A 26279-nucleotide genomic window follows, 5' to 3' on the forward strand; every position below is an offset into this window, starting at 1 on the left:
CTCTCTCGTTTCTCTCTCTCTCTTTGCTGTCTCTCTCTCTTTTCATTCTCTCTCTCACTCTTCTCTCTCTCTCTTTTCTCTCTCTCCCCTTCTCTCTATCTTTTCTCTCTCTTTTCTCACTCTCTCTCTTTTCTCTCTGTCTTTTCCTCACTCTCTCACTTTTTTCTCTCTCTTTTCTCTCACTCTCTTTTCTCTCTCTCTCGTTTCTCTCTCTCTCTTTCCTCTCTCTATTTTCTCTCTCTCTCGCTTCACTCTCTCTGCTCACTCTCTCTCTTTTCTCTCTCTCTCTCTTTGCTCTCTCTCTTTGCCCTCTCTCTATTTTCTCTCTCTCTCTATTCTCTCTCTTTTCTCTCTCTCTTTTTTTGTCTCTCTCGATCTCTTTTCTCTCTCTCTCTCTGTCTCGCTCTCTCTCTCACTTCTCTCGCTCTCTCTCACTTTGCTCTCTCCCTCTTGCTTCTCTCTCTTGCTTCTCTCTCTGTCACTTTTCTCTGTCTCTTTTCTCTGTCTCTTTTCTCTCTGTACACTTTTTCTCTCTCTCTCTTTTCTCTCTCTCTCTTACTTCTCTCTCTCTCTCTCTCTCTCGCTTCTCTCTCTCTCTCTTGCTTCACTCTCTCTTGTATCTCTCACTCTCTCTCTCTTTTCGCTCTCTCTCTTTTCTCTCTCTTTTCTCCCTCTCTTATTTTTCTCGTCTCTCTCTCTTCTCTCTCGCTTTTCATTCACTCTCTTTTCTTTCTGTCTCTCTCTATTCTCTCTCTCTTTTCTCTCTCTCTCTCTTTTCTCTCTCTTTCTTTCTCTCTCTCTCTTTTCTCCCCTCTCTCTCTTTTTTTTCTCTCTCTCTTTTCTCTCTCTTTTCTTTCTCTCTCTCACTCTTTTCTCTCTCTCTCTTTTCTCTCGCTCTTTTCTCTCTCTCTTTTCTCTCTCTCTCTTCTCTCTCCATTTCTCTTTTCTCTCTCTCTTATCTTTCTCTCTCCCACTCCTTTTCTCTTTCCTCTCTCACTTTTCTCTCTCTCTTTTCTCATCTTTTCTCTAACTCTCTATTCTCTCTCTCTCTTTACTGTCTCTCTCTTTTCTCTCTCTGTTTTCTCATTCTCTCTCTCCCTTTCTCTCTCTCTCTTTTCTCTCTCTCTCTCTCTTTTCTCTCTCTCTTTTCTCTCTCTCTCTTTGCTCTCTGTCTCTTTTCTCTCTCTGTTTTCTCATTCTCTCTCCCTTCTCTCTCTCTCTCTTTTCTCTCTCTCTCTTTTATCTCTCTTTTCTGTCTCTCTTTTCTATCTCTCTCTCTTTTCTCTCTCTCTCTCTTTCCTCCTCTCTCTTTTCTCTCTCTCTTTGCTCTCTCTCTCAGTCTCTCTTTTCTCTCTCTCTCTTTTCACTCTCTCTTCTATCTCCCTCTCTCACTTTTCTCTCTCTCCCTTTTTGCTCACTCTCTCTCTTTTTTCTATCCATCTCTTTTTTCTCTCTGTCTCTATTCTCTCTCTTTTCTCTCTCTCTCTTTTCTCTCTCTCCCTCTTTCCACTCTCTTTTCTCTCTCTCTCTCTTTTTCTCTCTCTCTCTCATTTCTGTCTCTCTTTTTTCTCGCTCTATCTCTCTCTGTTTTCGCTCTCTCTCTTTTCACTTCTCTCTCTCTCTTTTCTCTCCCTCTTTTCTTTCTATCTCTCGCTTTTCTCTCTCGCTTTTCTCTAACACTCTTTCTCTCTCTCTTTTTTCTCTCTCTCACTCTCTTTGCTCTCTCGCTCTTTTTTTCTCTCTTTTCACTGTCTCTCTTTTCATTCCCTCTCTCTTTTGTCTCTATCTCTCTTTTCTCTCTCTCTCCTTTCTCTCTCTATTTTCTCTCTCTCTATTCTCTCTCTCTTTTCTTTCTTTGCCTCTCTCTTTTCTCTCTCTTTTCTCTCACTCTCTTTTCTCTCTTTCTGTGTTTTCTCTCACTCTCTGTCTTTTTTCTCTCTCTCTCTGTTCTCTCTCTCCTTTTTCTCTCTCACTCTTTTCTCTCTCTCTCTCTTTTCTGTCTCTCACTCTCTCTTTTCTATCTCTCTCTTTTCTCTCTCTCTCTCTTTTCTGTCACTCTCTCTCTTTTCTCTCTCTTTTCTCTCTCTTTTTTCTATCTCTCAATTTTCTCTCTCTCACTCACTCTCTTTTCTCACTTTCTCTATTCTCTCTCTCTTTTCACTCTCTCTCTTTTCTTTCTATCTCTCGCTTTTCTCTAACACTCTTTTCTCTCTCTCTTTTTTCTCTCTCTCACTCTCTTTGCTCTCTCTCTTTCTTTTTCTCTCTTTTCTCTGTCTCTCTTTTCACTCCCTCTCTCTTTTGTCTCTATCTCTCTTTTCTCTCTCTCTCCTTTCTCTCTCTATTTTCTCTCTCTCTATTCTCTCTCTCTTTTCTTTCTTTGCCTCTCTCTTTTCTCTCTCTTTTCTCTCACTCTCTTTTCTCTCTTTCTCTCTTTTCTCTCACTCTCTGTCTTTTTTTTCTCTCTCTCTGTTCTCTCTCTCCTTTTTCTCTCTCACTCTTTTCTCTCTCTCTCTCTTTTCTCTCTCTCTCTCTTTTCTGTCTCTCACTCTCTCTTTTCTATCTCTCTCTTTTCTCTCTCTCTCTCTTTTCTGTCTCTCTCTCTTTTCTCTCTCTCTTTTCTCTCTCTTTTTTTCTATCTCTCAATTTTCTCTCTCTCACTCACTCTCTTTTCTCACTCTCTCTATTCTCTCTCTCTTTTCTCTCTCTCTTTTTTCTCTCACTCTCTCGCACGCTTCTCCCTCTTTCTCTCTCTAACTCTTTTCTCTCTCTCTCATTTCTCTTCTCTCTTTTCATTCTCTCTCACTTTTCCCTCTCTTTTCTTTCTCTCTCTCTCTCTCTTCTCCTCACTCTCTTTCCTCTCTATTTTCTGTCGCTCTCGTTTCTCTCCCTCTCTCTCTTTTCTCTCTATTTTCTCTCTCTTTCTTTTCTCCCTCTCCTCTTTCTCTCTCCCTCTCTTTTCTCTCTCTCTCTTTTTCTCTCTCTTTTCTTTCTCACTCTCTCTTTTCTCCCTCTTTTCTCTCTGTTTTTTCTCTCTCTCTCTTTTCTCTCTGTCTCTTTTCTCTCTCTCTCTTTTCTCTCTTTTTACTCTCTCTCTCTCTTTTCTCTCTCTATTCTCTCTCTCTCTTTTCTCTCCCTCTTTTCTCTCTCTCGATTTTCTCTCTCTCTTCTTTCTCTCTCTCTTTTCTGTCTCTCTCTTTTCTCTCTCTTTCTCTCTTATCTCTCTCTTTTCTTTTTCTCCCTCACTTATCTCTTTCTCTCTTTTCTCTCTCTCTTTCTTTTCTCTCTCTCTTTTCTCTCTCTCTCGTTTCTCTCTCTCTCTTTGCTGTCTCTCTCTCTTTTGTGTCTCTCTCTTTTCTCTCTCTTTCTCTCTTATCCCTCTCTTTTCTTTCTCTCCCTCACTTATCTCTTTCTCTCTTTTCTCTCTCTCTCTTTCTTTTCTCTCTCTCTTTCATTCTCTGTCTCACTCTTCTCTCTCTCCCCTTCTCTCTCTCTTTTCTCTCTGTCTTTTCTCACTCTCTCTCACTTTTTTCTCTCTCTTTCCTCTCTCTCTCTTTTCTCTCTCTCTTTGCTCTCTCTCTCAGTCTCTCTTTTCTCTCTCTCTCTTTTCACTCTCTCTTCTATCTCCCTCTCTCATTTTTCTCTCTCTCCCTTTTTGCTCACTCTCTCTCTCTTTTTTCCATCCATCTCTTTTTTCTCTCTGTCTCTATTCTCTCTCTTTTCTCTCTCTCCCTCTTTCCACACTCTTTTCTCTCTCTCTCTCTTTTTCTCTCTCCCTCTCATTTCTGTCTCTCTCTCTTTTTTCTCGCTCTATCTCTCTCTGTTTTCGCTCTCTCTCCTTTCACTCTCTCTCTTTTCTCTCCCTCTTTACTTTCCATCTCTCGCTTTTCTCTCTCGTCGCTTTTCTCTAACACTCTTTTCTCTCTCTCTTTTTTCTCTCTCTCACTCTCTTTGCTCTCTCTCTCTTTTTTCTCTCTTTTCTCTGTCTCTCTTTTCACTCCCTCTCTCTTTTGTCTCTATCTCTCTTTTCTCCCTCTCTCCTTTCTCTCTCTATTTTCTCTCTCTTTTCTTTCTGTCTCTCTCTCTTTTCTCTCTCTCTCTCTCTTTTCTGTCTCTCTCTCTCTTTTCTCTCTCTTTTTTCTATCTCTCAATTTTCTCTCTCTCACTCACTCTCTTTTCTCACTTTCTCTATTCTCTCTCTCTTTTCACTCTCTCTCTTTTCTTTCCACCTCTCGCTTTTCTCTCTCGCTTTTCTGTAACACTCATTTCTCTCTCTCTTTTTTCTCTCTCTCACTCTTTTTGCTCTCTCTCTTTCTTTTTCTCTCTTTTCTCTGTCTCTCTTTTCACTCCCTCTCTCTTTTGTCTCTATCTCCCTTTTCTCTCTCTCTCCTTTCTCTCTCTATTTTCTCTCTCTCTATTCTCTCTCTCTTTTCTTTCTTTGCCTCTCTCTTTTCTCTCTCTTTTCTCTCACTCTCTGTCTTTTTCTCTCTCTCTCTCTGTTCTCTCTCCTTTTTCTCTCTCACTCTTTTCTCTCTCTCTCTCTTTTCTCTCTCTCTCTTTTCTGTCTCTCACTCTCTCTTTTCTATCTCTCTGTCTCTTTTCTGTCTCTCTCTCTATTTTCTCTCTCTCTTTTCACTCTCTCTCTTTCTCTCTTTTCCGTCTCTCTCTCTTTTCTCTCTGTCTTTTCTCTCTCTTTTTTCTATCTCTCAATTTTCTCTCTCTCTCTATTCTCTCTCTCTTCTCACTCTCTCTCTTTTCTTTCATTCTCTCGCTTTTCTCTCTCGCTTTTCTCTAACACTCTTTTCTCTCTCTCTTTTTTCTCTCTCTCACTCTCTTTGCTCTCTCTCTCTTTTCACTCCCTCTCTCTTTTGTCTCTATCTCTCTTTTCTCTCTCTCTCCTTTCTCTCTCTCTATTCTCTCTCTCTTTTCTTTCTTTCCCTCTCTCTTTTCTCTCTCTTTTCTCTCACTCTCTTTTCTCTCTTTCTCTCACTCTTTCTCTCTTTTGTCTCTATCTCTCTTTTCTCTCTCTCTTTTCTGTCTCTTTCTCTCTTTTCTCTCCCTCTTTTCTCTCTCTTTTTTTCTCTATCTCTCAATTTTCTCTCTCTCACTCACTCTCTTTTCTCACTCTCTCTATTCTCTCTCACTTTTCTCTCTCTGTCTTTTTTCTCCCGCTCTCTCGCTCGCTTCTCCCTCTTTTCTCTCTCTCTCATTTCTCTCTCTCTCATTTCTTTCTCTCTCTTTCTCTCTTTTCTCTCTCTCTCCTTTCTCTTACTCTCTTTTCTCTCTCTCTCTCTCCTCTTTCTCTCTTTTTTCTCACTCTCTCTGCCTTTCTCTCTCTCTCTTTTGTCTCTCTCTCTCTCTTTATTTTCTCTCTCACTCTTCTCTCTCTCTCTTTTCTCTCTCTCCCCTTCTCTCTCTCTCTCTTTATTTTCTCTCTCACTCTTCTCTCTCTCTCTTTTCTCTCTCTCCCCATCTCTCTCTCTTCTCACTCTCTCACTTTTTACTCTCTCTTTTCTCTCACTCTCTTTTCTCTCTCTCTCTTTTTTCTCTCTCTCTTCTCTCTCTCCCTCTTTTCTCTCTCTCTCCTCTTTCTCTTCTCTCTCTCTCTTTTTTCTATCTCTTTTCTTTCTCTCTCTCTTTTCTCTGTCTCTTTTCTCTCTCTGTTTTCTCACTCTCTCTCTCCCTTTCTCTCTCCTCTCTCTCCCTCTGTCTTTCCTCTCTCTCTCTGTTTTCTCTCTCTCTTTTCTCTTTTCTCGCTCACTTTTCTTTCTCTCTCTTTCCTCTCTCTCTCTTCTCTCTCTCTCTCTTCTCTCTCTCTATTCTCTCTCTTTTCTTTCTCTCTCCCTCTCCTCTTTCTCTTCTCTCTCTCTCGTTTTTTTCTATCTCTTTTCTTTCTCTCTCTCTTTTTTTAGATTAGATTAGATTACTTACAGTGTGGAAACAGGCCCTTCGGCCCAACAAGTCCACACCGCCCCGCCGAAGCGTAACCCACCCATACCCCTACATCTACTTTTACCCCTTACCTAACACTACGGGCAATTTAGCATGGCCAATTCACCTGACCTGCACATCTTTGGACTGTGGGAGGAAACCGGAGCACCCGGAGGAAACCCACGCAGACACGGGGAGAATGTGCAAACTCCGCACAGTCAGTCGCCTGAGGCGGGAATTGAACCCGGGTCTCCGGCGCTGTGAGGCAGCAGTGCTAACCACTGTGCCACCTTGCCGCCCTTTTTCTCTCTCTCTTTTCTCTGTCTCTTTTCTCTCTCTGTTTTCTCACTCACTCTCTCTCTCCCTTTCCCTCTCTCTCTTTTCTCTATCTCTCTTTTCACTCTCTCTCTGCTCACTCTCTCTCTTTTCTCTCTCTCTCTCTTTGCGCTCTCTCTTTTCTCTCTCTCTATTTTCTCTCTCTCTCTATTCTCTCTCTTTTCTCTCTCTCTCTTCTCTCTCTCCCTTTTCTCTCATTTCTCTCTCTCTGTCTTTCCTCTCTCTCTCCTCTTTCTCTCTCTCTCTTTTCTCTCTCTCTCTTTTCTTTCTCTCTCTCTCTTTTCTCTCTCCTTTCTCTCTGTTTTTTCTCTCTCTTTTCTCTCTCTCTCTTTTCTCTCTGTCTCTTTTCAATCTCTGTTTTCTCACTCTCTCTCTCCTCTTTCTCTCTCTCTTTTCTCTCTCTCTCTTTTCTTTCTGTCTCTCTCTTTTCTCTCTCCTTTCTCTCTGTATTCTCTCTCTCTTTTCTCTCTCTCTCTTTTCTCTCTCTCTCTTCTGTGTCTTTTCTCTCTCTCTCTTTTCTCTCTCCTTTCTCTCTGTTTTTTCTCTCTCTTTTCTCTCTCTCCTCCTTCTCTCTTTTCTCTCTCTCTCTTTTCTTTGTCTCTCTCTCTTTTCTCTCTCTGTTTTCTCTCTCTCTCTCTCTTTTCACTCTCTCTTTTCTCATTCTCTCTGCCTTTCTCTCTCTCTCTCTTTTGTCTCTCTAACTCTCTTTTCTCTCTCACTCTCTCTTTTTCCTCTCTCTCTCTCGCTCTCTCTCTCGCTTCTCTTGCTCTCTCTCGCTTCGCTCTCTCTCTTGCTTCTCTCTCTCTCACTTCTCTCTCTATCTCTTTTCTCTCTCTCTCTTCTCTCTCTCATTTCTCTCTCTCTCTTTTCTCTCTCTCTCTCTTTTCTCTCTCTTTTCTGTCTCTCTTTTCTCTCTCTCTCTTTTTTCTCTCACTCTCACGCTCGCTTCTCCCTCTTTCTCTCTCTAACTCTTTTCTCTCTCTCTCATTTCTCTCTCTCTCATTTCTTTCTCTCTCTTTCTCTATTTTCTCTCTCTATCTCCTTTCTCTTACTCTTTTTTCTCTCTCTCTCTCCTCTTTCTCTCTTTTTTCTCTCTCTCTTTTCTTTGTCTCTCTCTCTCTTTTCTCTCTCTGTTTTCTCACTCTCTCTCTCTCTTTTCACTCTCTCTTTTCTCACTCTCTCTGCCTTTCTCTCTCTCTCTCTTTTGTCTCTCTCACTCTCTTTTCTCTCTCACTCTCTCTTTTCCTCTCTCTCTGTCTCTTTTCTCTCTCTCTCTCGCTCTCTCTCTCGCTTCTCTTGCTCTCTCTCGCTTCGCTCTCTCTCTTGCTTCTCTCTCTCTCACTTCTCTCTCTATCTCTTCTCTCTCTCTCTCTTCTCTCTCTCATTTCTCTCTCTCTTTTCTCTCTCTCTCTTTTCTCTCTCTTTTCTGTCTCTCTTTTCTCTCTCTCTCTTTTTTCTCTCGCTCTCTAGCTCGCTTCTCCCTTTTTTCTCTCTCTAACTCTTTTCTCTCTCTCTCATTTCTCTCTCTCTTTTCTCTCTCTCTCTTTTCATTCTCTCTCCCTTTTCCCTCTCTTTTCTTTCTCTCTCTATCTCTTCTCCCTCACTCTCTTTCCTCTCTATTTTCTGTCGCTCTCGTTTCTCTCCCTCTCTCTCTTTTCTCTCTCTCCCTCTTTTCTCTCTATTTTCTCTCTCTCTCTTTTCTCTTTCCTCTTTCTCTCTCCCTCTCTTTTCTCTCTCTCTCTTTTTCTCTCTCTTTTCTTTCTCGCTCTCTCTTTTCTCCCTCTTTTCTCTCTGTTTTTTCTCACCCTCTCTTTTCTCTCTATCTCTTTTCTCTCTCTCTCTTTCTCTCTTTTCTCTCTCTCTTTTCTCTATCTTTCTTCTCTCCCTCTCGATTTTCTCTCTCTCTCTTTTCTTTCTCTCTCTCTTTTCTGTCTCTCTCTTTTCTCTCTCTTTTCTTTCTCTCCCTCACTCTTATCTTTCTCTCTTTTCTCTCTCTCTCTTTCTTTTCTCTCTCACTCTTCTCTCTCTCTCTTTTCTCTCTCTCCCCTTCTCTCTCTCTTTTTTCTCTCTCTTTTCTCTCTCTCTCTTTGCGCTCTCTCTTTTCTCTCTCTCTATTTTCTCTCTCTCTCTATTCTGTCCCTTTTCTCTTTCTCTCTTCTCTCTCTCCCTTTTCTCTCATTTCTCTCTCTCTGTCTTTCCTCTCTCTCTCCTCTTTCTCTCTCTCTCTTTTCTCTCTCTCTCTTTTCTTTCTCTCTCTCTCTTTTCTCTCTCCTTTCTCTCTGTTTTCTCTCTCTCTTTTTTCTCTCTCTCTTTTCTCTCTGTCTGTTTTCAATCTCTGTTTTCTCACTCTCTCTCCACTTTCTCTACCGCTTTTCTCTCTCTCTCTCTGCCTTTCTCTCTCACTCTTTTCTCTCTATCTCTTTAGTCTCTCTCACTCTCTTTTCTCTCTCTCTCTTTTCTTTCACTCTCCTTCTCTCTTTTCTCTCTCTCTTTTCTCTCTCTCTCTTTTCTCTCTCACTCTCTCTACTCTCTCTCTTTTCTCTCTCTCTATTATCTCTCTCTTTTCTCTTTCTCTTTTCTCGCTCTCTTTTCTCTCTCTCTTTTCTTTCTCTCTCTTTCTCTCTTTTCTCACTCTCTCTTATCTCTTTCTCTCTCTCCTTTTTCTCTCTCTTTTCTCTCTCTCTCTCTTTTCTTTCACTCTCTTTCTGTCTTTTCTCTCACTCTCTTTTCTCTCTCTCTCTTTACTGTCTCTCTCTTTTCTCTCTCTCTCTTTTCTCTCTCTCTCTCTTTTCACATTCTCTCTGTTCTCTCTCTCTCTTTTCTCTATCTCTTTTTTTTCCTCTCTCTCTTTTCTCTCTATCTCTTTAGTCTCTCTCACTCTCTTTTCTCTCTCTCTCTTTTCTTTCACTCTCTTTCTCTCTTTTCTCTCTCTCTCTTTTCTCTCTCTTTTCTCTCTCTCTCTCTCTTCTCGCTCTTTTCTCTCTCTCTCTTTTCTCTCTCTCTATTATCTCTTTCTTTTCTCTTTCTCTTTTCTCTTTCTCTTTTCTCGCTCTCTTTTCTCTCTCTCTTTTCTTTCTCTCTCTTTCTCTCTTTTCTCACTCTCTCTTATCTCTTTCTCTCTCTCTTTTTTCTCTCTCTTTTCTCTCTCTCTTTCCTCACTCTCACTCACTTTTCTCTCTCTTTTCTCTCACTCTCTTTTCTCTCTCTCTCTTTACTGTCTCTCTCTCTTTTCTCTCTCTTTTCTCTCTCTCTCTTTTCACACTCTCTCTGATCTCTCTCTCTCTTTTCTCTATCTCTCTCTTTTATCTCTCTCTCTTTTCTCTCTCTCTATTCTCTCTCAATTCTCTCTCTCTCTTTCCTCTCTCTCTCTCTTCTCTCTTTTTTTCTCTCTCTCTTTTCTCTCTTCTCTCTCTCTCTTTTCTCTCTCTCTTTTCTCTCTGTCTCTTTTCTCTCTCTTTTCTGTCTCTCTTTTCTCTCTCTCTCTTTTTTCTCTCACTCTCACGCTCGCTTCTCCCTCTTTTCTCTCTCTAACTCTTTTCCCTCTCTCTCATTTCTCTCTCTCTCTTTTCTTTCTCTCTCTTTCTCTATTTTCTCTCTCTATCTCCTTTCTCTTACTCTCTTTTCTCTCTCTCTCTCCTCTTTCTCTCTTTTTTCTCTCTCTCTTTTCTTTGTCTCTCTCTCTTTTCTCTCTCTGTTTTTTCACTCTCTCTCTCTCTTTTCACTCTCTCTTTTCTCATTCTCTCTGCCTTTCTCTCTCTCTCTCTTTTGTCTCTCTCACTCTCTTTTCTCTCTCACTCTCTCTTTTTCCTCTCTCTCTGTCTCTTTTCTCTCTCTCTCTCGCTCTCTCTCTCGCTTCTCTTGCTCTCTCTCGCTTCGCTCTCTCTCTTGCTTCTCTCTCTCTCACTTCTCTCTCTATCTCTTTTCTCTCTCTCTCTTCTCTCTCTCATTTCTCTCTCTCTTTTCTCTCTCTCCCTCTTTTCTCTCTCTTTTCTGTCTCTCTTTTCTGTCTCTCTCTTTTTTCTCTCGCTCTCTAGCTCGCTTCTCCCTTTTTTCTCTCTCTAACTCTTTTCTCTCTCTCTCTTTTCTCTCTCTCTTTTCTCTCTCTCTCTTTTCTCTCTCACTCTCTCTATTCTCTCTCTTTTCTCTCTCTCTATTATCTCTCTCTTTTCTCTTTCTCTTTTCTCGCTCTCTTTTCTCTCTCTCTTTTCTTTCTCTCTCTTTCTCTCTTTTCTCACTCTCTCTTATCTCTTTCTCTCTCTCTTTTTTCTCTCTCTTTTCTCTCTCTCTCTCTTTTCTTTCACTCTCTTTCTGTCTTTTCTCTCACTCTCTTTTCTCTCTCTCTCCTTACTGTCTCTCTCTCTTTTCTCTCTCTCTCTTTTCACATTCTCTCTGTTCTCTCTCTCTCTTTTCTCTATCTCTTTTTTTTTCTCTCTCTCTTTTCGCTCTATCTCTTTAGTCTCTCTCACTCTCTTTTCTCTCTCTCTCTTTTCTTTCACTCTCTTTCTCTCTTTTCTCTCTCTCTCTTTTCTCTCTCTCTCTTTTCTCTCTCTCTCTCTATTCTCTCTCTTTTCTCTCTCTCTCTCTTTTCTCTCTCTCTATTATCTCTCTCTTTTCTCTTTCTCTTTTCTCTTTCTCTTTTCTCACTCTCTTTTCTCTCTCTCTTTTCTTTCTCTCTCTTTCTCTCTTTTCTCACTCACTCTTATCTCTTTCTCTCTCTCTTTTTACTCTCTCTTTTCTCTCTCTCTTTCCTCACTCTCACTCACTTTTCTCTCTCTTTTCTCTCACTCTCTTTTCTCTCGCTCTCTTTACTGTGTCTCTCTCTTTTCTCTCTCTTTTTTCTCTCTCTCTCTTTTCACACTCCCTCTGTTCTCTCTCTCTTTTCTCTATCTCTCTCTTTTATCTCTCTCTCTTTCTCTCTCTCTTTTCTCTCACTCCCTATTCTGTCTCTTTCCTCTCTCTCTTCTCTCTTTTTTCTCTCTCTCTTTTCTCTCTTTTCTCTCTCTCTCTTCTCTCTCTCTATTCTCTCTCTCTCTTTTCTCTCTCTCTCTTTTCTATCTCTGTTTTCTCATTCTCTTCTCCCTTCCTCTCTCCCTTCGCTTTTCTCTCTCTCTCTTTAGTCTCTCTCACACTCTTTTCTCTCTCTCTTTTTTCTCTCTCTCTATCTCTTTTCTCTCTCTCTCTCTGTCTCGCTCTCTCTCTCGCTTCTCTCGCTCTCTCCTCTCTTCTTTTCTCTCTTTTCTCTCTGTTTTCTCTCTCACTTTTCTCTCTCTCTTTTTTTCTCTGTCTCTTTTCTATCTCTGTTATTCTCACTCTCTCTCTCCCTTCCTCTCTCTCTCTTTTCTCTCTCTCTCTCTGCCTTTCTCTCTCCTTCTTTTCTCTCTATCTCTTTAGTCTCTCTCACTCTTTTTTTTCTCTCTCTCTGTTTTCTTTCACTCTCTTTCTCTCCTTTCTCTGTCTCTTTTCTCTCTCTCTCTTTCTCTCTCACTCTCTCTATTCTCTCTCTTTTCTCTCTCTCTTCTTTTCACGCTCTCTTTTCTCTCTCTCTTATCTTTCTCTCTCTTTCTCTCTTTTCTCACTCTCTCTTATCTCTTTCTCTCTCTCTTTTTTCTCTCTCTTTTCTCTCTCTCTCTCTTTTCTTTCACTCTCTTTCTCTCTTTTCTCTCTCTCTCTTTTCTCTCTCTCTCTTTTCTCTCTCTCTCTCTATTCTCTCTCTTTTCTCTCTCTCTCTCTTTTCTCTCTCTCTATTCTATTATCTCTCTCTTTTCTCTTTCTCTTTTCTCTTTCTCTTTTCTCGCTCTCTTTTCTCTCTCTCTTTCTTTCTCTCTCTTTCTCTCTTTACTCACTCTCTCTTATCTCTTTCTCTCTCTTTTTTTTCTCTCTCTTTTCTCTCTCTCTTTCCTCACTCTCACTCACTTTTCTCTCTCTTTTCTCTCACTCTCTTTTCTCTCTCTCTCTTTACTGTCTCTCTCACTTTTCTCTCTCTTTTCTCTCTCTCTCTCTTTTCACACTCTCTCTGTTCTCTCTCTCTCTTTTCTCTATCTCTCTCTTTTATCTCTCTCTCTTTTCTCTCACTCCCTATCTGTCTCTTTCATCTCTCTCTCTCTTCTCTCTTTTTTCTCTCTCTCTTTTCTCTCTTTTCTCTCTCTCTCTTCTCTCTCTCTATTCTCTCTCTTTTCCTCTCTCTCTTTTCTCTCTCTCTCTTTTCTCTCTGTCTCTTTTCTATCTCTGTTTTCTCATTCTCTCTCTCCCTTCCTCTCTCCCTTCTCTTTTCTCTCTCTCTCTTTAGTCTCTCTCACACTCTTTCTCTCTCTCTTTTTTCTCTCTCTCTATCTCTTTTCTCTCTCTCTCTGTCTCGCTCTCTCTCTCGCTTCTCTCGCTCTCTCTCTCTTTTCTCTCTTTCTCTCTGTATTCTCTCTCACTTTTCTCTCTCTCTTTTTTCTCTGTCTCTTTTCTCTCTCTGTTTTCTCACTCTCTCTCTCCTTCCTCTCTCTCTCTTTGCTCTCTCTCTCTCTGCCTTTCTCTCTCACTCTTTTCTCTCTATCTCTTTAGTCTCTCTCACTCTCTTTTCTCTCTCTCTCTCTTTCTTTCCGTCTCCTTCTCTCTTTTCTCTCTCTCTTTTCTCTCTCTCTCTTTTCTCTCTCACTCTCTCTATTCTCTCTCTTTTCTCTCTCTCTATTATCTCTCTCTTTTCTCTTTCTCTTTTCTCGCTCTCTTTTCTCTCTCTCTTTTCTTTCTCTCTCTTTCTCTCTTTTCTCACTCTCTCTTATCTCTTTCTCTCTCTCTTTTTTCTCTCTCTTTTCTCTCTCTCTCTCTTTTCTTTCACTCTCTTCTGTCTTTTCTCTCACTCTCTTTTCTCTCTCTCTCTTACTGTCTCTCTCTCTTTTCTCTCTCTCTCTTTTCTCTCTCTCTCTCTTTTCACACTCTCTCTGTTCTCTCTCTCTCTTTTCTCTATCTCTCTCTTTTATCTCTCTCTCTTTTCTCTCTATCTCTTTAGTCTCTCTCACTCTCTTTTCTCTCTCTCTCTTTTCTTTCACTCTCTTTCTCTCATTTCTCTCTCTCTCTTTTTTCTCTCTCTCTTTCTCTCTCTCTCTCTATTCTCTCTCTTTTCTCTCTCTCTCTCTTTTCTCTCTCTCTATTATCTCTCTCTTTTCTCTTTCTCTTTTCTCTTTCTATTTTCTCGCTCTCTTTTCTCTCTCTCTTTTCTTTCTCTCTCTTTCTCTCTTTTCTCACTCTCTCTTATCTCTTTCTCTCTCTCTTTTTCTCTCTCTTTTCTCTCTCTCTTTCCTCACTCTCACTCACTTTCTCTCTCTTTTCTCTCACTCTCTTTTCTCTCTCTCTCTTTACTGTCTTCTCTCTTTTCTCTCCTCCTCTCTCTTTCTCTCTCTCTCTCTTTTCACACTCTCTCTGTTCTCTCTCTCTCTTTCTCTATCCCTCTCTTTTATCTCTCTCTCTTTTCTCTCTCTCTCTCTTCTCTCACTCCCTATTCTCTCTCTTTTCTCTCTCTCTTCTCTTTTTTCTCTCTATTCTCTCACTCTCTTCTCTCTCTCTATCTCTCTCTTTTCTCTCTCTCTTTCTCTCTCTCTTTTCTTTCTCTCTCTCTCCTTTCTCTCTCGCTCTCTCTTTTTTCTCACTCTCTCTTCTCTCTCCCGTCTTTTCTCTCTGTCCCTCCTCTTTCTCTTCTCTCTCTCTTTTTTCTATCTCTTTTCTTTCTCTCTCTCTTTTCTCTCTTTTTTTCTCTGTCTCTTTTCTCTCTCTGTTTTCTCACACTCTCTCTCTCCCTTTCCCTCTCTCTCTTTTCTCTCCCTCTCTTTTCACTCTCTCTCTGCTCACTCTCTCTCTTTTCTCTCTCTCTCTCTTTGCTCTCTCTCTTTTCTCTCTCTCTATTTTCTCTCTCTCTTTATCTCTCTCTTTCTCTCTCTCTCTTCTCTCCCCCCCTTTTCTCTCATTTCTCTCTCTCTGTCTTTCCTCTCTCTCTCTCCTCTTTCTCTCTCTCTTTTCTCTCTCTTTTCTTTCTCTCTCTCTCTTTTCTCTCTCCTTTCCCTCTGTTTTCTCTCTCACTTTTCTCTCTCTCTCTTTTCTCTCTGTCTCTTTTCAATCTCTGTTTTCTCACTCTCTCTCTCCTCTTTCTCTCTCTCTCTTTTCTCTCTCTCTCTGCCTTCTCTCTCACTCTTTTCTCTCTATCTCTTTAGTCTCTCTCACTCTCTTTTCTCTCTCTCTCTTTACTTTCACTCTCTCCTTCTCTCTTTTCTCTCTCTCTTTTCTCTCTCTCTCTTTCTCTCTCACTCTCTCTACTCTCTCTCTTTTCTCTCTCTCTATTATCTCTCTCTTTTCTCTTTCTCTTTTCTCGCTCTCTTTTCTCTCTCTCTTTTCTTTCTCTCTCTTTCTCTCTTTTCTCACTCTCTCTTATCTCTTTCTCTCTCTCTTTTTTCTCTCTCTTTTCTCTCTCTCTCTCTTTTCTTTCACTCTCTTTCTGTCTTTTCTATCACTCTCTTTTCTCTCTCTCTCTTTACTGTCTCTCTCTCTTTTCTCTCTCTCTCTTTTCTCTGTCTCTCTCTTTTCACACTCTCTCTGTTCTCTCTCTCTCTATTCTCTATCTCTCTCTTTTATCTCTCTCTCTGTTCTCTCTATCTCTTTAGTCTCTCTCACTCTCTTTTCTCTCTCTCTCTTTTCTTTCACTCTCTTCTCTCATTTCTCTCTCTCTCTTTTCTCTCTCTCTCTCTCTCTCTTCTCTTTCTCTCTCTCTCTTTTCTCTCTCTCTATTATCTCTTTCTTTTCTCTTTCTCTTTTCTCTTTCTCTTTTCTCGCTCTCTTTTCTTTCTCTCTTTTCTTTCTCTCTCTTTCTCTCTTTTCTCACTCTCTCTTATCTCTTTCTCTCTCTCTTTTTTCTCTCTCTTTTCTCTCTCTCTTTCCTCACTCTCACTCACTTTTCTCTCTCTTTTCTCTCACTCTCTTTTCTCTCTCTCTCTTTACTGTCTCTCTCTCTTTTCTCTCTCTTTTCTCTCTCTCTCTTTTCACACTCTCTCTGTTCTCTCTCTCTCTTTTCTCTATCTCTCTCTTTTATCTCTCTCTCTTTTCTCTCTCTCTATTCTCTCTCAATTCTCTCTCTCTCTTTCCTCTCTCTCTCTCTTCTCTCTTTTTTTCTCTCTCTCTTTTCTCTCTTTTCTCTCTCTCTTTTCTCTCTCTCTTTTCTCTCTGTCTCTTTTCTCTCTCTTTTCTGTCTCTCTTTTCTCTCTCTCTCTTTTTTCTCTCACTCTCACGCTCGCTTCTCACTCTTTTCTCTCTCTAACTCTTTTCTCTCTCTCTCATTTCTCTCTCTCTCTCTTTTCTTTCTCTCTCTTTCTCTATTTTCTCTCTCTATCTCCTTTCTCTTACTCTCTTTTCTCTCTCTCTCTCCTCTTTCTCTCTTTTTTCTCTCTCTCTTTTCTTTGTCTCTCTCTCTCTTTTCTCTCTCTGTTTTCTCACTCTCTCTCTCTCTTTTCACTCTCTCTTTTCTCACTCTCTCTGCCTTTCTCTCTCTCTCTCTTTTGTCTCTCTCACTCTCTTTTCTCTCTCACTCTCTCTTTTTCCTCTCTCTCTGTCTCTTTTCTCTCTCTCCCTCGCTCTCTCTCCTCGCTTCTCTTGCTCTCTCTCGCTTCGCTCTCTCTCTTGCTTCTCTCTCTCTCACTTCTCTCTCTATCTCTTTTCTCTCTCTCTCTTCTCTCTCTCATTTCTCTCTCTCTTTTCTCTCTCTCTCTCTTTTCTCTCTCTTTTCTGTCTCTCTTTTCTCTCTCTCTCTTTTTCTCTCGCTCTCTAGCTCGCTTCTCCCTTTTTTCTCTCTCTAACTCTTTTCTCTCTCTCTCATTTCTCTCTCTCTTTTCTCTCTCTCTCTTTTCATTCTCTCTCCCTTTTCCTCTCTTTCTTTCTCTCTCTATCTCTTCTCCCTCACTCTCTTTCCTCTCTATTTTCTGTCGCTCTCGATTCTCTCCCTCTCTCTCTTTTCTCTCTCTCCCTCTTTTCTCTCTATTTTCTCTCTCTCTCTTTTCTCTCTTTCCTCTTTCTCTCTCCCTCTCTTTTCTCTCTCTCTCTTTTTCTCTCTCTTTTCTTTCTCGCTCTCTCTTTTCTCCCTCTTTTCTCTCTGTTTTTTCTCACCCTCTCTTTTCTCTCTATCTCTTTTCTCTCTCTCTTTCTCTCTTTTCTCTCTCTCTTTTCTTTATCTTTCTTCTCTCCCTCTCGATTTTCTCTCTCTCTCTCTCTTTTCTTTCTCTCTCTCTTTTCTGTCTCTCTCTTTTCTCTCTCTTTCTCTCTTATCTCTCTCTTTTCTTTCTCTCCCTCACTCTTATCTTTCTCTCTTTTCTCTCTCTCTCTTTCTTTTCTCTCTCACTCTTCTCTCTCTCTCTTTTCTCTCTCTCCCCTTCTCTCTCTCTTTTTTCTCTCTCTTTTCTCTCTCTCTCTTTGCGCTCTCTCTTTTCTCTCTCTCTATTTTCTCTCTCTCTCTATTCTGTCTCTTTTCTCTCTCTCTCTTCTCTCTCTCCCTTTTCTCTCATTTCTCTCTCTCTGTCTTTCCTCTCTCTCTCCTCTTTCTCTCTCTCTCTTTTCTCTCTCTCTCTTTTCTTTCTCTCTCTCTCTTTTCTCTCTCCTTTCTCTCTGTTTTCTCTCTCTCTTTTCTCTCTCTCTCTCTCTTTTCACTCTCTCTTTTCTCATTCTCTCTGCCTTTCTCTCTCTCTCTCTCTTTTGTATCTCTCACTCTCTTTTCTCTCTCACTCTCTCTTTTTCCTCTCTCTCTCTCGCTTCTCTTGCTCTCTCTCGCTTCGCTCTCTCTCTTGCTTCTCTCTCTCTCTCTTTTCTCTCTCTCTCTTTTCTCTCACTCTCTATCCTCTCTCTTTTCTCTCTCTCTCTTCTCTCTTTTTTCTCTCTCTCTCTTCTCTCTCTCATTTCTCGCTCTCTCTTTTCTCTCTCTCTCTCTTTTCTCTCTCTTTTCTGTCTCTCTTTTCTCTCTCTCTCTTTTTTGTCTCACTCTCTCGCTCGCTTCTCCCTCTTTTCTCTCTCTAACTCTTTTCTCTCTCTCTCTCATTTCTCTCTCTCTCTTTCATTCTCTCTCCCTATTCCCTCTCTTTTCTATCTCTCTCTATCTCTTCTCCCTAACTCTCTTTCCTCTCTATTTTCTGTCGCTCTCGTTTCTCTCCCTCTCTCTCTCCCTCTTTTCTCTCTATTTTCTCTCTCTCTCTTTTCTCTCTTTCCTCTTTCTCTCTCCCTCTCTTTTCTCTCTCTCTCTCTTTTTCTCTCTCTTTTCTTTCTCGCTCTCTCTTTTCTCACTCTTTTCTCTCTGTTTTTTCTCTCCCTCTCTTTTCTGTCTGTCTCTTTTCTCTCTCTCTCTTTTCTCTCTTTTCTCTATCTCTCTTTTCTCTCTCTATTCTCTCTCTCTCTTTTCTCGCCCTCTTTTCTCTCTCTCTTTTCTGTCTCTCTCTTTCTCTCTTTTCTCTCTCTCTTTTCTCTATCTTTCTTCTCTCCCTCTCGATTTTCTCTCTCTCTCTCTTTTCTTTCTCTCTCTCTTTTCTGTCTCTCTCTTTTCTCTCTCTTTCTCTCTTATCTCTCTCTTTCTTTCTCTCCCTCACTCTTATCTCTTTCTCTCTTTCTCTCTCTCTCTTTCTTTTCTCTCTCACTCTTCTCTCTCTCTCTTTTCTCTCTCTCCCCTTCTCTCTCTCTTTTTTCTCTCTCTTTTCTCACTCTCTCTCTTTTCTCTCTCTCTTTTCTCACTCTCTCTCACTTTTTTCTCTCTCTTTTCTCTCACTCTCTTTTCTCTCTCTCTCGTTTCTCTCTCTCTCTTTTCTCTCTCTATTTTCTCTCTCTCTCTTTTCACTCTCTCTCTGCTCCCTCTCTCTCTTTTCTCTCTCTCTCTCTTTGCTCTCTCTCTTTTCTCTCTGTCTCTATTCTCTCTCATTTCTCTCTCTCTTTTTTCTCTCTCTCTTCTCTCTCTCCCTCTTTTCTCTCTCTCGCTCCTCTTTCTCTTCTCTCTCTCTCTCTCTTTTTCTATCTCTTTTCTTTCTCTCTCTCTTTTCTCTCTCTTTTCTCTCACTTTTCTCTGTCTCTTTTCTCTCTCTGTTTCTCACTCTCTCTCTCCCTTTCACTCTCTCTCTTTTCTCTCTCTCTTCTCTCTCTCCCTTTTCTCTCATTTCTCTCTCTCTGTCTTCCTCTCTCTCTCCTCTTTCTCTCTCTCTCTCTTTTCTCTCTCTCTCTTTTCTTTCTCTCTCTCTCTTTTCTCTCGGCCTTTCTCTCTGTTTTCTCTCTCTCTTTTCTCTCTCTCTCTTTTCTCTCTGTCTCTTTTCTATCTCTGTTTTTCTCACTCTCTCTCCTCTCTCTCTCTCTTTTCTCTCTCTCTCTCTTTTCTTTCTCTCTCTCTCTTTTCTCTCTCCTTTCTCTCTGTTTTCTCTCTCTGTTTTCTCTCTCTCTCTTCTGTGTCTTTTCTCTCTCTCTCTTTTCTCTCTCCTTTCTCTCTGTTTTTCTCCTCTCTTTTCTCTCTCTCTCTTTTCTCTCTGTCTCTTTTCCATCTCTGTTTTCTCACTCTCTCTCCTCTCTCTCTCTCTTTTCTCTCTCTCTCTTTTCTTTCTCTCTCTCTCTTTTCTCTCTCCTTTCTCTCTGTTTTCTCTCTCTGTTTTCTCTCTCTCTCTTCTGTGTCTTTTCTCTCTCTCTCTTTTCTCTCTCCTTTCTCTCTGTTTTCTCCCTCTCTTTTCTCTCTCTCTCTCTTTTCTCTCTGTCTCTTTTCTATCTCTGTTTTCTCATTCTCTCTCTCCCTTCCTCTCTCTCTCTCTCTTTTCTCTCTCTCTCTTTAGTCTCTCTCACACTCTTTTGTCTCTCTCTTTTTTCTCTCTCTCTATCTCTTTTCTCTCTCTCTCTGTCTCGCTCTCTCTCTCTTCTCTCTCTTTTCTCTCTGTTTTCTCTCTCACTTTTCTCTCTCTCTTTTTTCTCTGTCTCTTTTTCTATCTCTGTTTTCTCACTTTCTCTCTCTCCCTTCCTCTCTCTCTCTTTTCTCTCTCTCTCTGCTTTCTCTCTCACTCTTTTCTCTCTCTCTCTTTTCTCTCTATCTCTTTAGTCTCACTCACTCTCTTTTCTCTCTCTCTCACTTTTTGTTCACTCTGTTTCTCTCTTTTCTCTCTCTCTTTTCTCTCTCTCTCTTTTCTCTCTCTCTCTCTTTTCTCTCTCTCTTTTCTCTTTGTCTTTTCTTGCTCTCTTTTCTCTCTCTCTTTTCTTTCTCTCTCTTTCTCTCTTTTCTGTCTCTCTCTTATCTCTTTCTCTCTCTCTTTTTTCTCTCTCTTTTCTCTCTCTCTTTTCTCACTCTCACTCACTTTTCTCTCTCTTTTCGCTCACTCTCTTTTCTCTCTCTCTCTTTACTGTCTCTCTCTCTTTTCTCTCTCTTTTCTCTCTCTCTCTCTTTTCACACTCTCTCTGCTCTCTCTCTCTCTTTTCTCTATCTCTGTCTTTTATCTCTCTCTCTTTTCTCTCTCTCTATTCTCTCTCAATTCTCTCTCTCTCTTTCCTCTCTCTCTCTCTTCTCTCTTTTTTCTCTCTCTCTTTTCTCTCTTTTCTCTCTCTCTTTTCTCTCTCTCTTTTCTCTCTGTCTCTTTTCTATCTCTGTTTTCTCATTCTCTCTCACCCTTCCTCTCTCTCTTCTCTTTTCTCTCTCTCTCTTTAGTCTCTCTCACACTCTTTTCTCTCTCTCTTTTTTCTCTCTCTCTATCTCTTTTCTCTCTCTCTCTCTGTCTCGCTCTCTCTCTCGCTTCTCTCGCTCTCTCTCTTTTCTCCTCTTTTCTCTCTGTTTTCTCTCTCACTTTTCTCTCTCTCTTTTTTTCTCTGTCTCTTTTCTATCTCTGTTTTCTCACTCTCTCTCCCTTCCTCTCTCTCTCTTTTCTCTCTCTCTCTCTGCCTTTCTCTCTCACTCTTTTCTCTCTATCTCTTTAGTCTCTCTCACTCTCTTTTCTCTCTCTCTCTCTTTTCTTTCACTCTCTTTCTCTCTTTTCTCTCTCTCTTTTCTCTCTCACTCTTTTCTCTCTCTCTCTCTATTCTCTCTCTTTTCTCTCTCTCTATTATCTCTCTCTTTTCTCTTTCTCTTTTCTCACTCTCTTTTCTCTCTCTCTTTTCTTTCTCTTTCTCTCTTTTCTCACTCTCTCTTATCTCTTTCTCTCTCTCTTTTTTCTCTCTCTTTTCTCTCTCTCTCTTTTCTTTCACTCTCTTTCTGTCTTTTCTCTCACTCTCTTTTCTCTCTCTCTCCTTACTGTCTCTCTCTCTTTTCTCTCTCTCTCTTTTTCTCTCTCTCTCCTTTTCACATTCTCTCTGTTCTCTCTCTCTCTTTTCTCTATCTCTTTTTTTCTCTCTCTCTTTTCTCTCTATCTCTTTAGTCTCTCTCACTCTCTTTTCTCTCTCTCTCTTTTCTTTCACTCCTCTTTCTCTCTTTTCTCTCTCTCTCTTTTCTCTCTCTCTCTTTTCTCTCTCTCTCTCTATTCTCTCTCTTTTCTCTCTCTCTATTATCTCTCTCTTTTCTCTTTCTCTTTTCTCACTCTCTTTTCTCTCTCTCTTTTCTTTCTCTCTCTTTCTCTCTTTTCTCACTCTCTCTTATCTCTTTCTCTCTCTCTTTTTCTCTCTCTTTTCTCTCTCTCTCTTTTCTTTCACTCTCTTTCTGTCTTTTCTCTCACTCTCTTTTCTCTCTCTCTCCTTACTGTCTCTCTCTCTTTTCTCTCTCTCTCTTTTCTCTCTCTCTCTTTTCACATTCTCTCTGTTCTCTCTCTCTCTTTTCTCTATCTCTTTTTTTTTTTCTCTCTCTCTTTCTCTCTATCTCTTTAGTCTCTCTCACTCTCTTTTCTCTCTCTCTCTTTTCTTTCACTCTCTTTCTCTCTTTTCTCTCTCTCTCTTTTCTCTCTCTCTCTTTTCTCTCTCTCTCTCTATTCTCTCTCTTTTCTCTCTCTCTCTCTTTTCTCTCTCTCTATTATCTCTCTCTTTTCTCTTTCTCTTTTCTCTTTCTCTTTTCTCGCTCTCTTTTCTCTCTCTCTTTTCTTTCTCTCTCTTTCTCTCTTTTCTCACTCTCTCTTATCTCTTTCTCTCTCTCTTTTTTCTCTCTCTTTTCTCTCTCTCTTTCCTCACTCTCACTCACTTTTCTCTCTCTTTTCTCTCACTCTCTTTTCTCTCTCTCTCTTTACTGTCTCTCTCTCTTTTTCTCTCTCTCTCTTTTCACACTCTCTCTGTTCTCTCTCTCTCTTTTCTCTATCTCTCTCTTTTATCTCTCTCTCTTTTCTCTCTCTCTCTTTTCTCTCACTCCCTATTCTGTCTCTTTCATCTCTCTCTCTCTCTTCTCTCTTTTTTCTCTCTCTCTTTTCTCTCTTTTCTCTCTCTCTCTTCTCTCTCTCTATTCTCTCTCTTTTCTCTGTCTCTTTTCTATCTCTGTTTTCTCATTCTCTCTCTCCCTTCCTCTCTCCCTTCTCTTTTCTCTCTCTCTCTTTAGTCTCTCTCACACTCTTTTCTCTCTCTCTTTTTTCTCTCTCTCTATCTCTTTTTCTCTCTCTCTCTCTCTGTCTCGCTCTCTCTCTCGCTTCTCTCGCTCTCTCTCTCTTTTCTCTCTTTTCTCTCTGTTTTCTCTCTCACTTTGCTCTCTCTCTTTTTTCTCTATCTCTTTTCTATCTCTGTTTTCTCACTCTCTCTCTCACTTCCTCTCTCTCTCTTTGCTCTCTCTCTCTCTGCCTTTCTCTCTCACTCTTTTCTCTCTATCTCTTTAGTCTCTCTCACTCTCTTTTCTCTCTCTCTCTCTTTTCTTTCACTCTCTTTCTGTCTTTTCTATCACTCTCTTTTCTCTCTCTCTCTTTACTGTCTCTCTCTCTTTTCTCTCTCTCTCTTTTCTCTGTCTCTCTCTTTTCACACTCTCTCTGTTCTCTCTCTCTCTATTCTCTATCTCTCTCTTTTATCTCTCTCTCTTTTCTCTCTATCTCTTTAGTCTCTCTCACTCTCTTTTCTCTCTCTCTCTTTTCTTTCACTCTCTTTCTCTCTTTTCTCTCTCTCTCTTTTCTCTCTCTCTCTTTTCTCTCTCTCTCTCTTCTCTCTCTTTTCTCTCTCTCTCTTTTCTCTCTCTCTATTATCTCTTTCTTTTCTCTTTCTCTTTTCTCTTTCTCTTTTCTCGCTCTCTTTTCCCTCTCTCTTTTCTTTCTCTCTCTTCTCTCTTTCTCACTCTCTCTTATCTCTTTCTCTCTCTCTTTTTTCTCTCTCTTTTCTCTCTCTCTTTCCTCACTCTCACTCACTTTTCTCTCTCTTTTCTCTCACTCTCTTTTCTCTCTCTCTCTTTACTGTCTCTCTCTCTTTTCTCTCTCTTTTCTCTCTCTCTCTTTTCACACTCTCTCTGTTCTCTCTCTCTCTTTTCTCTATCTCTCTCTTTTATCTCTCTCTCTTTTCTCTCTCTCTATTCTCTCTCAATTCTCTCTCTCTCTTTCCTCTCTCTCTCTCTTCTCTCTTTTTTTTCTCTCTCTCTTTTCTCTCTTTTCTCTCTCTCTTTTCTCTCTCTCTTTTCTCTCTGTCTCTTTTCTCTCTCTTTTCTGTCTCTCTTTTCTCTCTCTCTCTTTTTTCTCTCACTCTCACGCTCGCTTCTCACTCTTTTCTCTCTCTAACTCTTTTCTCTCTCTCTCATTTCTCTCTCTCTCTCTTTTCTTTCTCTCTCTTTCTCTATTTTCTCTCTCTATCTCCTTTCTCTTACTCTCTTTTCTCTCTCTCTCTCCTCTTTCTCTCTTTTTTCTCTCTCTCTTTTCTTTGTCTCTCTCTCTCTTTTCTCTCTCTGTTTTCTCACTCTCTCTCTCTCTTTTCACTCTCTCTTTTCTCACTCTCTCTGCCTTTCTCTCTCTCTCTCTTTTGTCTCTCTCACTCTCTTTTCTCTCTCACTCTCTCTTTTTCCTCTCTCTCTGTCTCTTTTCTCTCTCTCCCTCGCTCTCTCTCTCGCTTCTCTTGCTCTCTCTCGCTTCGCTCTCTCTCTTGCTTCTCTCTCTCTCACTTCTCTCTCTATCTCTTTTCTCTCTCTCTCTTCTCTCTCTCATTTCTCTCTCTCTTTTCTCTCTCTCTCTCTTTTCTCTCTCTTTTCTGTCTCTCTTTTCTCTCTCTCTCTTTTTTCTCTCGCTCTCTAGCTCGCTTCTCCCTTTTTTCTCTCTCTAACTCTTTTCTCTCTCTCTCATTTCTCTCTCTCTTTTCTCTCTCTCTTTCCTCACTCTCACTCACTTTTCTCTCTCTTTTCTCTCACTCTCTTTTCTCTCTCTCTCTTTACTGTCTCTCTCTCTTTCTCTCTCTTTTCTCTCTCTCTCTTTTCACACTCTCTCTGTTCTCTCTCTCTCTTTTCTCTATCTCTCTCTTTTATCTCTCTCTCTTTTCTCTCTCTCTATTCTCTCTCAATTCTCTCTCTCTCTTTCCTCTCTCTCTCTCTTCTCTCTTTTTTTCTCTCTCTTCTTTTCTCTCTTTTCTCTCTCTCTTTTCTCTCTCTCTTTTCTCTCTGTCTCTTTTCTCTCTCTTTTCTGTCTCTCTTTTCTCTCTCTCTCTTTTTTCTCTCACTCTCACGCTCGCTTCTCACTCTTTTCTCTCTCTAACTCTTTTCTCTCTCTCTCATTTCTCTCTCTCTCTCTTTTCTTTCTCTCTCTTTCTCTATTTTCTCTCTCTATCTCCTTTCTCTTACTCTCTTTTCTCTCTCTCTCTCTCCTCTTTCTCTCTTTTTTCTCTCTCTCTTTTCTTTGTCTCTCTCTCTCTTTTCTCTCTCTGTTTTCTCACTCTCTCTCTCTCTTTTCACTCTCTCTTTTCTCACTCTCTCTGCCTTTCTCTCTCTCTCTCTTTTGTCTCTCTCACTCTCTTTTCTCTCTCACTCTCTCTTTTTCCTCTCTCTCTGTCTCTTTTCTCTCTCTCCCTCGCTCTCTCTCTCGCTTCTCTTGCTCTCTCTCGCTTCGCTCTCTCTCTTGCTTCTCTCTCTCTCACTTCTCTCTCTATCTCTTTTCTCTCTCTCTCTTCTCTCTCTCATTTCTCTCTCTCTTTTCTCTCTCTCTCTCTTTTCTCTCTCTTTTCTGTCTCTCTTTTCTCTCTCTCTCTTTTTTTCTCTCGCTCTCTAGCTCGCTTCTTCTCCCTTTTTTCTCTCTCTAACTCTTTTCTCTCTCTCTCATTTCTCTCTCTCTTTTCTCTCTCTCTCTTTTCATTCTCTCTCCCTTTTCCTCTCTTTTCTTTCTCTCTCTATCTCTTCTCCCTCACTCTCTTTCCTCTCTATTTTCTGTCGCTCTCGATTCTCTCCCTCTCTCTCTTTTCTCTCTCTCCCTCTTTTCTCTCTATTTTCTCTCTCTCTCTTTTCTCTCTTTCCTCTTTCTCTCTCCCTCTCTTTTCTCTCTCTCTTCTTTTCTCTCTCTTTTCTTTCTCGCTCTCTCTTTTCTCCCTCTTTTCTCTCTGTTTTTTCTCACCCTCTCTTTTCTCTCTATCTCTTTTCTCTCTCTCTTTCTCTCTTTTCTCTCTCTCTTTCTCTATCTTTCTTCTCTCCCTCTCGATTTTCTCTCTCTCTCTCTCTTTTCTTTCTCTCTCTCTTTTCTGTCTCTCTCTTTTCTCTCTCTTTCTCTCTTATCTCTCTCTTTTCTTTCTCTCCTCACTCTTATCTTTCTCTCTTTTCTCTCTCTCTCTTTCTTTTCTCTCTCACTCTTCTCTCTCTCTCTTTTCTCTCTCTCCCCTTCTCTCTCTCTTTTTTCTCTCTCTTTTCTCTCTCTCTCTTTGCGCTCTCTCTTTTCTCTCTCTCTATTTTCTCTCTCTCTCTATTCTGTCTCTTTTCTCTCTCTCTCTTCTCTCTCTCCCTTTTCTCTCATTTCTCTCTCTCTGTCTTTCCTCTCTCTCTCCTCTTTCTCTCTCTCTCTTTTCTCTCTCTCTCTTTTCTTTCTCTCTCTCTCTTTTCTCTCTCCTTTCTCTCTGTTTTCTCTCTCTCTTTTCTCTCTCTCTCTTTTCTCTCTCTCTCTTCTGTGTCTTTTCTCTCTCTCTCTTTTCTGTCTCCTTTCTCTCTGTTTTCTCTTTCTCTTTTCTCTCTCTCCTCCTTCTCTCTTTTTTCTCTCTCTCTTTTCTTTGTCTCTCTCTCTTTTCTCTCTCTGTTTTCTCTCTCTCTCTCTCTTTTCACTCTCTCTTTTCTCATTCTCTCTGCCTTTCTCTCTCTCTCTCTCTTTTGTATCTCTCACTCTCTTTTCTCTCTCACTCTCTCTTTTCCTCTCTCTCTCTCGCTTCTCTTGCTCTCTCTCGCTTCGCTCTCTCTCTTGCTTCTCTCTCTCTCTCTTTTCTCTCTCTCTCTTTTCTCTCACTCTCTATCCTCTCTCTTTTCTCTCTCTCTCTTCTCTCTTTTTCTCTCTCTCTCTTCTCTCTCTCATTTCTCGCTCTCTCTTTTCTCTCTCTCTCTCTTTTCTCTCTCTTTTCTGTCTCTCTTTTCTCTCTCTCTCTTTTTTGTCTCACTCTCTCGCTCGCTTCTCCCTCTTTTCTCTCTCTAACTCTTTTCTCTCTCTCTCTCATTTCTCTCTCTCTCTTTTCATTCTCTCTCCCTATTCCCTCTCTTTTCTATCTCTCTCTATCTCTTCTCCCTAACTCTCTTTCCTCTCTATTTTCTGTCGCTCTCGTTTCTCTCCCTCTCTCTCTCTCCCTCTTTTCTCTCTATTTTCTCTCTCTCTCTTTTCTCTCTTTCCTCTTTCTCTCTCCCTCTCTTTTCTCTCTCTCTCTCTTTTTCTCTCTCTTTTCTTTCTCGCTCTCTCTTTTCTCACTCTTTTCTCTCTGTTTTTTCTCTCCCTCTCTTTTCTGTCTGTCTCTTTTCTCTCTCTCTCTTTCTCTCTTTTCTCTATCTCTCTTTTCTCTCTCTATTCTCTCTCTCTCTTTTCTCGCCCTCTTTTCTCTCTCTCTTTTCTGTCTCTCTCTTTCTCTCTTTTCTCTCTCTCTTTTCTCTATCTTTCTTCTCTCCCTCTCGATTTTCTCTCTCTCTCTCTTTTCTTTCTCTCTCTCTTTTCTGTCTCTCTCTTTTCTCTCTCTTTCTC

At 40.6% G+C, this 26279-nt stretch overlaps 4 pseudogenes; all 4 read right to left on the reverse strand.

The window, feature by feature from the left end:
• Positions 1-720: 720 nt before the first annotated feature.
• Positions 721-12089, reverse strand: LOC140475213 (uncharacterized; annotated as a pseudogene).
• A 2338-nt stretch (positions 12090-14427) lies between these two features.
• LOC140475209 (uncharacterized) lies at positions 14428-15794 on the reverse strand (annotated as a pseudogene).
• A 3106-nt stretch (positions 15795-18900) lies between these two features.
• Positions 18901-19933, reverse strand: LOC140475210 (uncharacterized; annotated as a pseudogene).
• A 3702-nt stretch (positions 19934-23635) lies between these two features.
• On the reverse strand, positions 23636-26276 carry LOC140475211 (uncharacterized; annotated as a pseudogene).
• Positions 26277-26279: the final 3 nt, after the last annotated feature.

Source organism: Chiloscyllium punctatum, unplaced genomic scaffold (assembly GCF_047496795.1).
Source record: "Chiloscyllium punctatum isolate Juve2018m unplaced genomic scaffold, sChiPun1.3 scaffold_1469, whole genome shotgun sequence".
NCBI lineage: Eukaryota > Metazoa > Chordata > Chondrichthyes > Orectolobiformes > Hemiscylliidae > Chiloscyllium > Chiloscyllium punctatum.